Consider the following 16,387-nt stretch of genomic DNA (forward strand, 5'->3'; position numbering starts at 1 on the left):
TCATCTCATCTCTACAATAATACTGAGGGGCAGAGACTCTTTAAAGTATGAGAAAATATAGGTTAAGAGGCCAAGTGACATGCCCAAGGTCACACAGCTAGTAACTGGCAAAGTCAGAATCTGAGCTCAAGTGTGTTAGATGCTAAAAACCCACACTTTTGACTTTTGCTTTGGTCGTGATAGAGTCTTGTACATTCCTTACCACCATCCCCATAAATAAATGAAGAAGTGGACAGGACACATGAAGCAGCTATATCAGATATTGGACAACAGGCAGTGAAGAACTGTGATCTCTAAGAGAAAGAAAACAAATGAGATGAATCCTAAAAGCACACCAGCTTCCACCCTGGAGGCACTTTTTAGACCACAGCCCCGGAAGGGGTAACAGAGCTAAAAAGGGGCAGTTTCACTGAGTCAAAGAAGCAGATCTGAGTTTTGGGAGACAGAGATGGATGGAATCTGTAGGGACAGTAGCAGAGAAGAGGGAACTACACAAAGTATTCCAGAAACCTGAAGAGACGGCTTCTTGAGTTTGTTTCTGAACACCAGGCACAGGATAAAAGTCCCCACAACCAAGTGGAGAATAACTTCAGAACACAAATCTCCTGTGTTTACAGGGTTAAGCAGCACTTGAGCCTGATCAACTGGGGTAAAGAGAGAATTCATTGAATATTTGGGATAATAAGTAAAGCCTTTTAAGGACAATGCCTTAGAAATGAGGCTAAGGGCACCTGGGTGGCTCAGCTGGTTAAGCATCTGACTCTTGATTTCAGCTTGGGTCGTGATTTCAGCGTTGTGAGATCAAGCCCCACATTGGGCTTGTGAAGTCTGCTTAGGATTCTCTCCCTCTGCTCCTCTCTCATTTGCTTGTGCTCTCTCTCATTCTTTTTCCTTCTCTCTCTTTCTCTCAAATAAATAAAATAAATCTTTAAAAAGAAAAAAGTGAAGCTAAACTAGCCCTCACATAAAGGCTACTCTAGGCCATTCATAACAAAGTTACAAAATAAGCCCAAAGAAATCAAGATGATATTCAAGTAACTCAACTACTTGCCAAAACAATTTCAATACTCCTTAAAGGAAGACAACAAAATCCAGAAACTCAAAAACAAAACATTCAAAATGCCCCTCATACAATCATTTACGTTAACAGATGTACGAAGAAACAGAAGCATGACCCAAAACCACCAGGATAAAAAAGTTGCCAGAAATAGCAAATATGATAACTAAGAAATAGCAAATATGATAGAAATGGCAGCCTAGGATTTTTAAAATAATTGTATACACAATATTACATCAGAACTATGGAGAGAGTTAGTTCTCCCACCTAAGGGAGGAGGGAAAAAATGAAAAAAACTAAGGGTGGAGGGAAAAAAGATGTATATAAAAAAGTTCACAGGGGCACCTGGGTGGCTCAGTGGGTTAAGCCTCTGCCTTCAGCTCAGATCATGATCTCAGGGTCTTGGGATCGAGCCCCACATCAGGTTCCCTGTTCAGTGGAGAGCCTTCTTCTTCCTCTCTCTCTCTGCCTGCCTCTCTGCCTACTTGTGATCTCTGTCTGTCAAATAAATAAGATCTAAAAAAAAATAAGTTCACAGCCCTGATGTAAAATATGTACACAATGAAGAAAAAAATGAAGCCTATTAAAAAGAATCCAATGGAAACATATCACTAGATGTGAACAGCAGAAGAATAGACACTGCAGAAGAAAACTTAAACATATGTGAAGATAGAGCAATAAAAGCAATGCAAACTGAAGCACCTAGAGAAGACGACTCAGAAGAAAAAAAGAAATGAAGCATCATAACCTGTAGGACAGAATCAGCGATCTATCATCTGTGAAACTGGAGTTCCAGAAAGGGGAGAAAAATATAAAAGAAATACCTAAGGCCTGAATTTTGTCCAATAAAATATGGCTTTATGAAAAGTATAAATGCATAGATCCAAAGATCTCAAAAACTCCAAAAGAGTAAATAGAAAGAAAACAACACTAACACACATTATAAATTGCTGAAAAACAGCGACAGAGAAACCCTTTAAGCAGACAGAGCAGTAAGGTACCTTATATGCAGGTAACTAGTTTAAGAATGACCACAGGCTTTGTGTCAGAAACAATGCAAGCCAAAAAAAAAAAAAAAAGACTAAGCAAATGTAAAATGACATCTTTGCTGTGCTGAAAAAGTAAATAACATAGGAACATTCCATCTTCAAAGATCATACATGAAAGCAAACTAAAAACTCTTTCAGACAAAAAAAGCCAAAGAATGGTTTGCAACCAGAGCTGCCCTACAGTAAATGTTAATAAAAGTTCTTTAGGTTAGGGGCACCGGGGTGGCTCAGTCAGTTAAGTGTCTGCCTACAGCTCAGGTCATGATCTCAAAGTCCTGGGATCGAGCTCCAGCATCATATCCGGCTTCCTGCTCACTGGGGAATCTGCTTCTCTCTCTCCTTCTGTCTCCCCCAGCTCATTCTCTCTCTCAAATAAAATCTTTTTTTAATTTCCTTAGGTTGAAAGAAAATGGTGGGACTTTCAGCTCCACATGTAAGGAGACTGAATGTCCCTTTTCCATCCAAAAAAAAAAAAGCTGAACAGACTAAAAGATCAACAACTTTTCTCGGACATAAGAGAGAAGAGGACAACATAGGGCAAACCACTGCCCCTGAGACTGGGGAGACAGACAGGCATTAGAGGACATCACAGCTTCCCTGGTCAGAGATTCACAGGAGGTCACTGCTATGGAAACCAGTGCCTGGGTAGGAAGAGCTGAACTGTAATGAATTGCTGGCAGCTAAATGTGGACAACCCTGAAAATTAAAATCTACAGGGGAACCCTGCTATAGGAGGGCACCCACACTATTGTGAGTCTTACCTCCAGGTGCTCAGTCCGGTTTCTCATGGTGAATACTAGATAAAAGTCCCCTCATGCTTCTGGCAGGGGGAGGGGGAGAAGGAATCATCTTGAAAGACACCAAAGAATTCTGTTAACAAAGCCCAGCCTCGCAAAAAAAACTAACCAGAGCTTCACCTGCCCCAGCAGCTACTATAGAGCCTGGCATTGGGGGAATGGAAACACCCAGCTCCCTCCATTCTAGTTCTAGCCACCTTGTCCCACCCATGAGGGGAAAGAAAAACACAGAAACACTTATGAAGTTCATGGTCTAGAGCCAAAGGCTCACTCACAGACTGAGCCCTAACCATGAGACAAGAGAATGTTCCCCTCCGCCCACACCTTGCCACCACTTTACTAAAGACCTATTTATAGCAGCAGTTCCTCTTACCCAGTACATCACATTGGAGTATCAAGAAAAAAATGCAAGGTGTGCTTAAAAAAAAAAAAAAAAAAAAAGCAAAAGTGATATTTTAAAGAGACAGAACCTGCATCAGAACAAGACATGGCAGGGATGCTGGAATTCCCTGACCAGGAATTGAAAACAGTTCTGAGGACAATGCTGAGGGCTCTAACTGATAAAGGAGACAGCACACAAAAGCAGGTAGGCAGTATAAGCAGAGAGAGAGAGAAATCCTAAGAGAAGATCAAAAGGAAATGCTTGAGATCAAAAACACTGAAATGAGATGTCTCAGGTGGGCTTGTCCAGAGACTGGACACAGATAAGGAAAGTGGAAACAAATGAAACCTGAGATTTACCAAATGAAGAGCACTGGAAATGGTAAATATGTGAATAAATATAAAAGATATTTTTCTCAGGCCACATGGGTGGCTCAGTGAGTTAAGCCTCTGCCTTCAGCTCAGGTCATGATCCCAGGTCGCTGGGACCAAGCCCCACATCAGGCTCTCTGCTCCGAGGGGAGCCGGTTCCCCCTCTCTCTCTGCCTGCCTCTATGCTTACTTGTGATCTGTCTGTCAAATAAAATCTTAAAAAAAAAATAAAGGATATTTTTCTCATTTTTAGAATTTCCTGAAAAGGCAACCTTTTAAAGCCAAAAGTGATAACATATTTATTGCAGGATCTAGAACATGGTAAAGACAGGAAGAGGAAGGGCGGGAGGAATGGCAGAAGGGCAGGTGTACTGCTGTAAGGTCCCTCCATGACCTGTAATGTGCTGTAATATTATTTGGAGACAGACCAGACTATGTTCAAGTCCCATATTGTAAACCAGAGAGGAACCTCTAAAAAGTATCTCCAAAAAAGAATAAGGCAATAGAAAAACCCTCACAAAAGGCTTGCTGAAAGACCAGGGGTCTGGTGATGTGGTCATAGAAGGCTTATGAGTAGAGTGTGAGGGCATGGCTTCATGGATGGGGGGGGGGGATGCCCACAATTCAGTGTGGATGTTTTGTTTGTCTGGTTACTGCCTAGTGCCCACTTCATGCCGCCCCCCTCTGGAGTCTCATCCTTGATGAGGCCTTTGCTCAGCAGAACACACACAGCAGGTCAAACCCTGTAACTAGAGATGGTGTTTGGAATAGGTGTCATTTCTCCTGAGAAATGAAAAAAAAAAAAATCTACCTCCACGATATATTTTTGTTAGCATGGCTCAGAGAAAGGGGGCCCCGTCTATTCATGAAAAGCAGCATGTTAAGATAAGTACTTCTAGTTTTCAAACCAGGGTAAGTTCAGTAACTAAATGAATCTGGCACTCTTATTGGTTGGGACTGTATGATGGCATGGGTCTACCATTTGCCTTTATAAGGACCTTAGCAGGATCCCTGGGTGGCTCAATCGGTTAAGCATCTGCCTTCAGCTCAGGTGGATCCCAGGGGCCTGGGATCAAGCCCTCCACTGGGCTCCCTGCTCGTGGGGAGTCTGCTTGAGAGTGTCCTCTTTCTTCCCCCCACTCACCCCCCTTAGCTTGTGTGCTCCCCCCCCCCAAAAAAAAATTTTTTTTTTTAAATCTTACAAGGGTCTTAGCAAGATGTACCCATTATGCTTGGATTTGGGGTAGATTCCCACCCATCATTGCTCTGACACGGGGCAGCTGCTCCACACAAGGTCAGATGTAATGTTAAATCCAAAACCACACAGGAAAGAGTTTCGTTCCCAAGGAAACAGTGAAAACAACAATGTAAAACTTTATAGCATCAAATCAGCACTAATTCCCAGTAACTAATGGAGGCCCCTCCTCTCAACATTCATAAAATGAATCCGAGAAGCTTTTGGTATTACCAGATTGTTTTAATGGCCTTACAGATTTGGTGAATCAGAATGAAACATCTCCACTGCACAACTCATTTTTTTTTTCTAGATCGAGGTGAAATTCTTATTTTCAAAGTAGAGTTTTAAGAGTCCATATTCCTTAAGCCCCACTCACAAGACTGTTGACTAATTTCAGCTGTTAGCGATCTTTTCAGTCTTGGACACAAAGGTCGGCAGAGTCAATTGTGAGTCAAATTCCTCAGATGCTCTTCAAACCAAATTTGACCTTCTCAACGTTGTCTGCGCCAGGAAAATATGGAGTGGAATTCGTAGATTTCACAAGGGCCTGTTGCTTTCCTTACCATACTAGATAGGCACAGGAGCCATTGGGATTGGGTTTTAGAAGATGAGTTGGAGAAGTGAAAACGTTTTTCGGCCTGAGTTTCTCAACAGTGAAGACGCAGAAGAAGGTAGAGCGAAACCATGATCACACTGACAGTAGACTGGAGGGCGCAGACGCCAGACTTGCTGCCGGTAGTGGCAGTGACAGCGGGGGCGGCGGCGGCGGGCGTGGTTTCGGCAGCCTGTGAAAAAATCTCCTGCTGAGCCAAGAGCAGCGCCAGAAACAGCAGCCCAAGCTGAAGCCTGATCAACAACCCTCTTCCCATGGTCCTTCTGTCGCGCTCTGTGTGCCGGCCCCGGGAATGAAGGACCGTGAGCTCCAGGTGACTGCAGGCAAAATGGCAAGGGCGGTGGGAGCAGGACCTTACCTACCCGGGAGCGCGGGGAGCGTCACAATGCCCCCTGAGTTGAAGCGCCAGGACAGACCAACCACCGCCGCCAGAGTCACAATGTCAATGCCTGCCCCGCCCTCGGGTTCCCTGCCCCACTGGCCAGGGCGCCTCACAGTGGCCCCTGCGTCCTGCACAGATGTTCCTGAGGCTAGGGCTCCACTCCTCCTCCCCCCACTCCGCCTGCTCATTACCTAGCTTTCAAAATGAAACTTGTAGAACTTCTTAAGAGCCTCTGAGCTCCATTACTTTGAAATCTAATGTTCCCGCTGTCTGTCTTCCAAAGGACACTTTATCCCCTATCCTTAAAAAAGGCACATACTTGTTGTTGAAGGTTAGTAGTTCCGAGTAGGGCACAAGGTTTGTACCCAGAGATGATCGCTATTTGGTGTGTTTTTATACAATCTGTATACACGCTTTCCCACAGGATTGCTTTCCTACCCAGAATTCTGGCTCAATATGTAGAATGACCAATTTTCCTGTCATTTATAATCTTTTTAAAAAATCATTTCTTAAGAAGATTGCACATTGAACTGTCTTTTTCAGTGTGTCCAGTTTTAATCCCCATCTTGTTTGGTTTTTATTCTGGATTTCTAGAGAAGAAATCACATCATGGTGTTAGTCTTGGTTGTTTCTTGGTGATAAGATTTTTCTATCTTACCACTCTTCCATACTGGGTTTACCTGTGGAGGTTGAACTAGTAATTTGTGGGGGAAAGGGGAGATTTTTTTTGTTCTGTTTTCTTGCAGAATGCAGTAGGTGGAACTCAAACTAGAATAAACTAAAGTGAAAGTTACTTAAAAAAAAAAAAAAAAAAGACTATGGGATGCCTGGGTGTTAAGTGGGTTAAGCGTCTGCCTTTAGCTCAGGTCATAATCCCAGGGTCCTGGGATGGAGCCCTGCATTGGGCTCCCTGCTCAGCAGTGAGCCTGCTGCTCCCTCTCCCTCTGCCTGCCTCTCTGCCTACTTGTGCTTTCTCTCTATCAAATAAATAAAATCTTAAAAGTAAGGCCACCTCTCCTTTAAAAAAAAAAAAAAAAACCTATAAAGAGTTGACAGTGAAAATTTTAAAAAATAATAGAGATCCATGGTTCATAAAGGGCACTTTGAGTCTGAATGGGAAATGATCCTCCCTATAGGACTTCGGTGGGGAAAAAATTCTATACGCTGTTTGAAATTTGGGGCATGACTTGTAATAAGAAATTTAACAAGTTTTTTAAACTTTTGGCTTAGATTCTCTTATCAGCTTGAAGAGAAAGTTTAAAGTCATTCAATGCCCTGTCCATCCTTGGTTTTCAAGAATTTGAATATTTTCTTTACATTCCAGAAATTAACATAAATATTTTCTTTACATTCCAGAAAATTAAAACCACCACCTCTTCAATTTTTCCTAAGCCCCTGCTTCCTGTCTCCTGGAGAGCCTGAGTCGCTTTTACTGAACCTTTAGGGGACAGCCTGAGAAATTCTCTTATTGAGCCCGCACAAACTGGATTCCCTTGAGCTCACTTCATTTTTTCCAGAAATGATACAGAGATAGTGGTGAGCACCCTTCAAGCACCATCAGGACGAAACTGAAACGTGGATGGATGATGCCGGTCGCCAGTCCTCCCAGTTCCGTGTCACCCCAGCCCACGGGAGCCCACAGTCCAGCCTGGGTATGGCCAGAGCTCAGGCTGACTCACAGCCCCGCCCCCTCCGCTGACTCCTGATGCCCAGCCGTATCCCCAGGCTGCTGAGGGCAGGATCCGGGCTGGGGATCCCACCCTTCCCTGGACCCAGATCCTGGGGACAGAGCAGGTGTCTGTCTCAGCTTGGGGAGTACTAGGAGCCCACTGGGAGCAAGGAGGGCTCTCTGCTCCCCGGTTACTCGGGGAACCGGGAATTCCCACTATCCCTGGGGTATCCAGAGCAGGAAACGGGTGATGAGGGGCCGTGGAGCCAGGTCATATAGGGCCGGGCTGGAGGGTCTCTGGGGAGCAAGGGTGCTCGGGAAGGGCTTCCAGGGGCTGCTTCGTGGGCCCCAGGGAGCATCCAGGACTGTAAGAGGGAGAAGTTGACAGCATGAAGGTTCCCCGGAACCCTGACAGCATCTCCCTGCCCATGCAGTGCTCAACCAGTCCCACCTCCCCAGAGAGGATAGGTCAGCTGCTCCCCCAAGAGCGCTCAGCCACCACATCCCTCTCTCACAGCACCTGCAGGAAGGACCCGTGGACAGTCTCTCTGCTCTGCTTCTCTGGGGCTGGACTGCGTGACTGCCGACCTCCATAGGAGCTGCAGGCCTGTGAGAAGGAAGCGCACACTGTCCCCTCCCACGTGGCAGGAGGGCCCACCCCATGGCCTGTCACTCAAGACCACATGAGGCTCCTTTGTGCCCACCCTCCTTACAAGCTGCCCCATGTGCCCAGGGTCCCATTCCACGCATGTCAGGGCAGACTCCAAAGGTGGCCTCTTCTAGAAGGGTCCCAACTCCACCCCCATCAGGGAAAGCCCAGATGCTGCCCCTCCAAGAGGCAGACCCAGACCTGGGTCTAAGGGGAGCAACCCTTAGAGCCATCTGGTTCAATCTTTCCCCCATTTTTCAGAAGGGAAACTGAGGCCCAAAAAGGAGAGTGGTTTCTTAGGGAGCAACTGCAATCTGGGGACAAGAGGTCTCTTTTTCTATCCTCCTCTCCCTGCTCTGCCACTTTCTTTCCTGCTTTCTTCCTGCAGTCTGTGTCTGGGACTTGCCTAATGTGACACAGGGAACCATACTGCATTGTGATCAGAAGGCCATGGGAGTCCGGCAGACCTAATTCAAATCCCAGCCCCACCACCTCCTGGCCATACCATCCGACTGGGGTCTCTGAACCTCTCAGAGCCTCAGCCTCTCCCTGGAAATGGGGTGAATCCAAGAGCCTGCTTGATAGGAGTCAGGGGAGGATTAAGCGAAGGAATATGGAGAAAAGCATGTGCCTGACCTGCCCTCGTGGACAGAGCTGGGGCAAGGGGAGAGACACATAGACCATCAGAACAGAGCCAGAACCGGGCCTCCTGACCCCTCTTCCTCAGTTACCATGATGATGAAGCAATGATGGAAGAGCCACTATGGGCTGGGCTCATCTCAAGTTGTGTTTAAAGGACAAGGGAATGTGATTGTGGGGATGTCTGGACTCTGAGTATTCTGGCCAAAAAAGCAAAGCACTGTGGGCTCAATGCTTACCAGTCAGAAGTTTCTGTAAGATCAGCTTCCGGAGAGGCGGGAAGCAGCATCTGGAGCTCTGTGCCGCATGGCCAGGCTTTGGCTAGGAATGAATCCTTTTCTGCCCTGAGTATGGGGACAGTCCTCCAGTAGCCACTCGGCTCTGGCAAAGCCTGACCCAGGGACAGCCAGCCCGTCCCCTGTGGCCACGTCCTGCGGGACCAGCGGGATGAAGAGCTAAAGAGGTGAGTGGTCTTGGGTGGCCAAAGAAGACCTCTCGGAAGAGGGAACATTGGATCTGAGACAGTGACAGACTCTCAGGGCTGGTTCTCCAGCTCAGTGTGACTACCTGGAATCCCCCCAAAGTCAGGGGGTGACATTTTCAGATGACAGGAGCACAGCAGGGCAGACACGGTGCTGCATCAGCCGCAGAGCCGAGGGGCTGTCGGGAGTGGTGGGGTCTAAGCCAAGAGCCCAGGGGAGGTCGGTCCAGAGGGCGTTGCAGCCCAGCCCCCCACACACACACCCAAGATGGTCAGATCTCCTGATTTGGGGGGAAGAAGGAAATCTGATTTCTATGGATGAGATACATTAGACCTCCACCCCTTCCTTTCTCTCCTACCTTCCTTCCTTCTCTACTGTGCAGTGTTTACTTCCAGAAATCTGACCGAGCCTCTGCCATTCACCTTTCAGAATTCGAGGAGTGTTTATTTCTCTTTCCCGGAGCGAGGCTGCGGGGTGAGGTTTCCTAGGGTCGGTGCCTGCCCTTCTGGAGGTGAAGCCCCACGACAGCACCCGAGTTTGTGAGCCCATCACAGCCTCTGATATTTACTGAGTGTCTCCTCTGCCCCAGGCTTTCTCAGGAATGATCAGTTCTGTGCGTTTCCGAGCGCTGGGAGGCGATGCCTCCATATGCACCAGGCTGATGAAGAAATCAAGTCTCTGAGAAGTTCAGAAATAAGTCTGTGGCCACCCAGCAAGTAAGGAACGGGGACAAAGATTCCTATCTCTGCCCCAAAGTCTCTTTTCCCCCTATACGAGTGAATCTCAACCAGGGGGGATTTCTGCCCCCACTCCAGGGGACTTTTGGCAAATTCTAGAAATATTTTCCATTGTTGTGACTCAAGGATGCCCTTCGCATGTAGGAAATAGAGGTCAGGAATGCTGCAAATATCCTCTAATGCATAGGACAGCCCACCCCCCCAAAAAGAATAATCTAGCCTGAATGTTAATAGGGCTGAGTCTGAGAAACCCTGACCTAAGGGTCAAGGTCTGTGAGCTTAGCGGGGCCGTGAAGGAGGGGCAGCATTTGGGCAGAAGGAGAACACAGAAGGGGGTCGCTCCCTCCTTTCGAGGAAAAAAAGGCATAAGGTTAGGAACAGCGCGTGTTTGAGGTCCTGGTCAGTGGGGCTGCAGCGGAAAGTTCAGGTCTGCGAGCAGGAAGGGACCAGCTCAGCCATGGAGACACTGCCAGCCTGTGTGGGTCAGGGCTTTTGGCTGAACCCCGCTCATTGCAGCTGAGCTTAAAAGGAAATGCTCTGGCTCTGGTATCTGAAAATGGACAGGCAGGGAAGGGAACAGAGTCTGACTCCAAAGCAAAAAAAAAGTACCAAACAGACAAAAAAAAATATTCCTGAGTCAGCACATACCTCGAGCTTGCAAGCATCAGACACTGTTCCAAGTGTTCTCTGTGCCTGATCTCATTTATCCTCACGACAACCCTTTGGGTGGATATTATTATTTCCTGTTTGTAGATGAGGGAAATAACGTTCAGGGATGTTAAGTAACATGCCTGGGATCACACGGCTAGTAGTAGGTGGCAGATGTCGGATTTGGGCTCCAGTTCCTCATCAGGGCCCAGGACGCTGAGTGGCTTCCCCGGGTAGGAAATGAGAAGCCGTCAGATGTCACGGGGTTGCCTAAAGTCAGAGCTGGACTTTAGAATGGCTCTGTGGCAGTGAGGGGACAGATCAAGGGGGAGGGGAAGGACTGGGCAGGGTCTGGGCAGGAGCCTGGGAGCACCTGACTCTGCAGGACAGTTGATGGGGACCGGGGGGGGGGGGTGACCCAAGTGGGATGCTCAGTACAATTCCCTGGGTCCCTGAGCCCCTGGCCCTGCGATGGGGAACAGTGGTGGTGCAGGTGCAGTGCAGGGCGGGGGTTCCCAGATGATGGAGGGCAGGGCTCCGGAAGCAGCATTTGCTCCATTTTCCAGCTCATCCCCCTCACTTTGGGCAGATGGAAACTAGCCCTGTAAGTCATCCATCTTCTGCTGCCCAGAGGGAGGGAGGGAGAGGGGACGGTGCCTGGTGGCACCAATGGCAGTGGCATTTCTTCCCCTGGTGGGTTCCCGGGAGAGCAGGCTGTCATTCCTTCTCATTACTGTGCACCAGCAGCTTCTGGAATCTCGCATCCCTGGGGCCACTTGCCACGATGTCCCTTTCCTTCATCTCGGATGGACTCAGCCTCACTGACGGGCTTGGTTGTCTTATCCCGTCTCCTCAGATCCAAAACCTCTAGCAGCTCCCATCTCCCACCTCTGTCGTCACCACCCAGGGCTGGATTCCCGCCTTCCACGGAGGCTCCTCCCCACTGCTGACCTGGGCCAGGAACCTGTGCTGCCCTGCCCCGCCCCTGGCCCCTGCCAAGCCTCTGACCTCAGTGAGCTGCCTGGTTTGCCCGGTTAAAGACGGGTGCTGTTCTGTGAGCCTACTTCTCTCCCTCCCACCCCTTTTCCTCCCTCCTTCCTCCCTCCCTCCCACACCCACGCCAGCAAACACTGAGTGGGCCCCACGTGGTGCTGCTCCCTGAGGAACACATGAACAGGACAGACCAAGGCCAGTCTCATGGGGCTCACAGTCCAGCTGTACCCACAAAAGACACGGTGAGCCCGCCAGGGCTCCTCCCCTTCCCTTCTGAACCTGCTCCTCCTTTTGTCCCCATTTCAGTGACGGCTGTACCACACACCACCCACCTGGGCCCCCAGGCCCGAAACCTAGGGTCACTTTCACTTCTCCCACTACTGAAATCAATCATGAAGGCCTGTGAGGCCAAAATGAACTGTGAGGCCTGAATTCCCCTAAAAACCGCCCTCCCCACTGCCCTGCAGGTGTCTCCCACCATCTCCTGCTCAGGTGGGCTTCCCCCCCGCCTGGTTTCCTGCCTCCAGCCTTTCCCTCTCCAGGGCTAGAGGACTCCTCCTAATTCAGATCTGACTGTATGGTTAGGACCCTTAACCAGACACCAGTGTGCTGGGGATAAGTCACAAGCACCCCCATCGGTACCAGGGACCACGACTGTTCAGTTTCCACTCCCTCCCCAGACCCAGCTCTGGCCTCCATCCTGTGACAGGAATCGCTGGCTCTGTTGACCTCCTGAGGTTCCAGAGTAAATCAGGCCCTTGGCCTGATGCGCCTCCTCTTCTTCCTGCTCACCTCCGAGTGTCTCCCTCAACACTCAGCACAGGCATCAACCCCTCTGGCACAACTTTGTGGACCCCTGGCTGGGTGAGACCCTCCCGGAGCACTCACACACTGCCCCGGGGCTCAGCCCTGACACTGCGCAGCATGCAATGTCCCTGCAGTGAGGGGACCCCAGACTCCTTCCACCCCCAAGACACCCCCTACCCCATGGCTCAGGTCAGAGGGCATCTTCCAGCTGCAGAGGGGACAGGGAGAAGGCACACCTGCTTCTTAATCCCCTCGGCCGGGAGGCGACACTCACATCACTTCTCCCGACGCCCCACCTGGATTCAAGGAGGGCCAGGAAATGTCATCGTCCAGCCTACCGTCCCCCCACAATCTCTGCTGCCTCTCTCTCTCTCCACTGCCTTTCATCTGCATAGTCACCCCACATGCCGGGCGACCCCACCGCCGCACTCACCACCATCGTTCACCTCGTCACATCACTGTGAGGACCCGGAGGAGCGGGGAGGGTGTTCAGTAGTACAGGCAGATAGGGGTTCAAATCCCGGCCCTGCCCCTTGGCAGCTGGGTGGACTGGGCAGGTCCCATCCCCCTCCTCCAGCCTCGGGCTGTGCATCTGTAAGTGGGGGTCCTGAGGCCCAGCTCACAAGGCTGCCACGGGGCTCTGTCATGGCACCTGCTGGACAGTGGTCAGCATGGGGCCTGGCCCTTCACTTAGTGGGAGCGGTTGTGGTGGGGGCACTGGTCCCCTGTGGGGAGGGGCAGGAGGGTGCCGGGGAAGCATATGGGCTCAAAATATGGCCTTTCTAGCTGGTCTTCCATGAGGCAAGTTTCAAAATTTGATTCAAAAACAAGCAGAAAGAATCCACAGAGAGGGGAATGCATTAGGACAGGTGATGCGGGAGGGAACAGAGCCTGTGCATCTGCAAAGACGTGGCTTGCGTCGCTCCCAGAAGGAAGTCCCCTAATACAGCAGCCCTGGACACTGAGACGTGGAGGTGGGGGTCCGGGCTCCCGGGTGGCAAGATGGCAGCAGCGAAGGGGCTGATGTGGCGGTCATCGTGCTCGGGACACCGCGCCGGGAAGAGGGTCTCATGGTGATGGTGGGGAGCCTGGTGACCTGCCAAGTCACCTGTCAGGTGACCCTGGGCACACCACTCAAGGACTTCAAGCTCCCCTCCTCACCCGCCTCCAGCAGCCACACTCAGGCCCAGGCTCCCCAACCTCCCCATCCCCGGGGCAGAAGGCAAAGGGCCACAGAGTGGCTATGGGTGGTGCAGAGAAGGGGCACAGGGATTTAGGGACATGGCAGGCAGCTGGAGGTGGCTGGCTGCTTCACTTCCATAGGCATTAGCTACAGGTACACTGTGCCCCATCCACCTTGGGAGCCCTCAGGCCTCAGAGCTCACCTCTGACCTTGACTCCAGCAAGCAGCCTCCCACTAGGTGGTGACCAGGGCCCAGAGTAGCCCCTTCCCGCCTCACAGGAGCTGATGATCCCTACATAGGAGGGCAAGGCTGTGGGGTGGCTTAGGGGCACAGTTGGGGAGGGTGTGGTGTAGCAGACTCATGGTTCTGCAGGAGTCACCCTGTATTTCTACCCATGGGCTGCTCATCTATTCCTCCCAGCAAACCCACACTATCCCCATTCTGCAGATAAGGAAACTGAGGCTGGGGAGGGCAAGGGATGTACCTAGTCACCCTGCAGGAGTGTGAGGATGCAGGTCTCCCACTCCCACCACCTGGTTCCCAAGCCTGCACCTGGTTTTGCCCCACCCTGGAGCTCCTTGTGAGTGGGCCTCTGCACTCCAGCCTGTGTGCTCCTCGAGGGCAGTAGCTCTGCCTCCTTCACCCCTGCATGCCTGTTGTGCGGGTTCCCAAGCTCCAGAGCCACTGCGACAGCCACTTCCCATCAGGAAGCAGTCTGGCTCTATAAGAACAAATGAGAGCTCAGGAGCCGTGACCTATAGCAGTGTAACAACTGGAGGGGCTGAGACCCGGGGTCCCCCTGGAGGTCACCATTTTGTCAAAAACGATGAGTCTGTGTCAGGCATCGACTCTGTCAGTTCATCCCAGCATTCACGGATGGTGTTGGGGCGGCAGGGCTTTGATGGAGAGCAAGTCTGGTTTCCTGCGCAGTTATGTCCCAGGAGGGCAAAAGGGATTCATTGGATCCCTCATGATCCCATGAGGCTGCTAGAGAACACCACCTCTGTTCGCTCAAATCCATGTGCTCTTTTCTTTGGGTCCCTGAGTGAGCCAGACATGGAGGAGGATGTGTGCTGTGTCCTGGGCTGGTACAGGCTGGCTGGCTGACCTCGAATCAGCCTAGGACCTCAGGAGCAATAGAACAGAGGCTATAACCAGATCTGTGGATCCCGGGAGGGCAGAGAAGAGGACGGCAGCACTGACGGCTGGTGATGGATCAGTTGCTCAAATGCTGCAGACCGTGGGAAACCCCTTTGCCTCTGTGAACCTCCCTTTCCTCATGTGCAGCCTCTACCTCCCAAGTTGTTAAGAGACTTAATGAGATGATGTGCCTGGCTCTGAGAAGTGCCTGGTGGGTGGCAAGCACCCAGTAAACACGAACTTTTATTATTGTGGTGGATGTCAACATGGTCCATATCTAAATGCTTTTCGTGATTCCACTAGTCCCTGAATTTCCTGATTCTACTGGTTCCAGGAGTTTCAGGACGCGTTATCAGAGATGATGAAAACTCCATCAGCATGGATACGGCACCCTCAGGATCAAAGCTTGTGGGCTGGTCTCACTAGCTTCTTGCATCCCAGAGCTAATGTTTATAAGCAGAGAGCCCACTTAAAGCAAGAAAAGAATCACATCAAAGTCAAGGCTGAGAAGTTCACAGGAGCAGAAAGGAGGCCCGGGAGAAGGAGACAAAAAAAGTAAGATGAAGGGATCCATCTTCTTCCTCCTTCTGCTACCATCCCCTGCCTCGATTCCCAGAAACACTATAGCAGAGCCTGCCTAATACCTCTCAATATATGTTCATCTTCTTTGATAACAGAACATGAAATGTCAGGGGTTACTGGGCTTCAAATAATAAAAGACTACATTTCCCAGCTTTCCCTACAGCAAGGTAAGGTCATGTGACCATGTTCTGCCAATTGCCTATGAGAAGAAGTCCAGGGCGTTCACACCAGCCCTGTGTGCACATGAAACTTCCAGGTTGTACCCTTGAAGGGAAGGGCCCTCTATCACCTGTCCTTCTGCTCCTCTTCTTGCTGAAATGTGGACGTGGAGGTGAAGCATATCTGATCAATAGATGGGATTAACAGTTTTGAAGGGCAAAGCAGCAAAATTGAAAGTGTTTGGTCTCTGGCAGAGTGGAGCCATCACAGGAGCCCCTGATAGGTTCCACCAGCAATTTACTAAGAAAGAATACACTTCTGTCTTAATTATTGATGCACTGAGCTTTATTAACCGGATCATAACATGTTGATCATAGCACTGAGCAGCATTGCACAGTGGCTGAGCTCTCCCAGGAAAAGCTATGCCAGGGTCCCGGGTACCAGTGTCCTCTTGTGCAACATAAATTACCCCAAAATATCATCATTAAAACAGCAATCTTTGATTTAATTCACCTTGCCAAGGGTCAACGATTCCGGCTAGGCTCAACAGGGCCATCGTCTCCTTCTGCGGGTTGGCCAGGGTCTGGCCGGCTTCAAGAGAGGACAGGGGGCCACCACCGTTCCTCATCCTCAGCGGATTAGCCTAGGCTCATTCTTAGAGTGGAGACGGGGTTCTGACCACTGGAACAGGCCCGAGGGCACGTGGTCACCGACATTACGGTTTCAGCGGCATCCTCTTGGCTCCACCTCCTCCCGGTGGGAGGAGCCACCCACGCCCTCAGGGCAGCCTCCATGCAGTCCTCCCGTGCC

The 16,387-nt window shown here is 50.3% G+C and overlaps 1 long non-coding RNA gene across 2 annotated transcripts; it reads left to right on the forward strand.

Moving 5' to 3' along the window:
• Positions 1-5,941: 5,941 nt before the first annotated feature.
• Positions 5,942-16,085, forward strand: LOC309842162. Of its 2 annotated transcripts, none has more exons than XR_014299534.1 (4): positions 5,942-6,219; positions 7,245-9,308; positions 9,917-10,043; positions 15,140-16,085. It is a non-coding gene; the product is annotated as an uncharacterized lncRNA (long non-coding RNA). The 2 variants fall into 2 exon arrangements; XR_014299535.1 differs by having other exon boundaries at positions 15,171-16,046.
• The last annotated feature ends 302 nt before the right edge of the window (positions 16,086-16,387 follow it).

The sequence above is a fragment of the Mustela nivalis genome, assembly GCF_964662115.1.
Source record: "Mustela nivalis genome assembly, chromosome: 10".
NCBI lineage: Eukaryota > Metazoa > Chordata > Mammalia > Carnivora > Mustelidae > Mustela > Mustela nivalis.